The sequence below is a fragment of the Penaeus monodon genome, chromosome 23 (genome assembly GCF_015228065.2).
Source record: "Penaeus monodon isolate SGIC_2016 chromosome 23, NSTDA_Pmon_1, whole genome shotgun sequence".
Taxonomy (NCBI): Eukaryota; Metazoa; Arthropoda; class Malacostraca; order Decapoda; family Penaeidae; genus Penaeus; species Penaeus monodon.
In genome coordinates this window covers 44,330,857-44,331,102 of record NC_051408.1, presented here as the reverse complement: position 1 = coordinate 44,331,102, position 246 = coordinate 44,330,857, and positions in this window count along the sequence as shown.

The following is a 246-nucleotide window of genomic DNA, read 5'->3' as shown; positions in this document are numbered from 1 at the left end:
AGTGTAAGCATATTTCCCTTACAATAATGCTTATGACTTCTAAGTTACCAGTAATTGTGGATGCAGTTTCAATAATGAAACGTAGCTAAATCAGATGCTTTTCAATAGTAATTTTCTTATATTGATATTCCAAAATCTAGCATAATAGTCATAAATATTGGAATATAAAAATAACCAAAACAAACTATGACTACGAAAATACGAAAAAAAGTGTTTTAACATATACCTGCATTAATGTATACATTT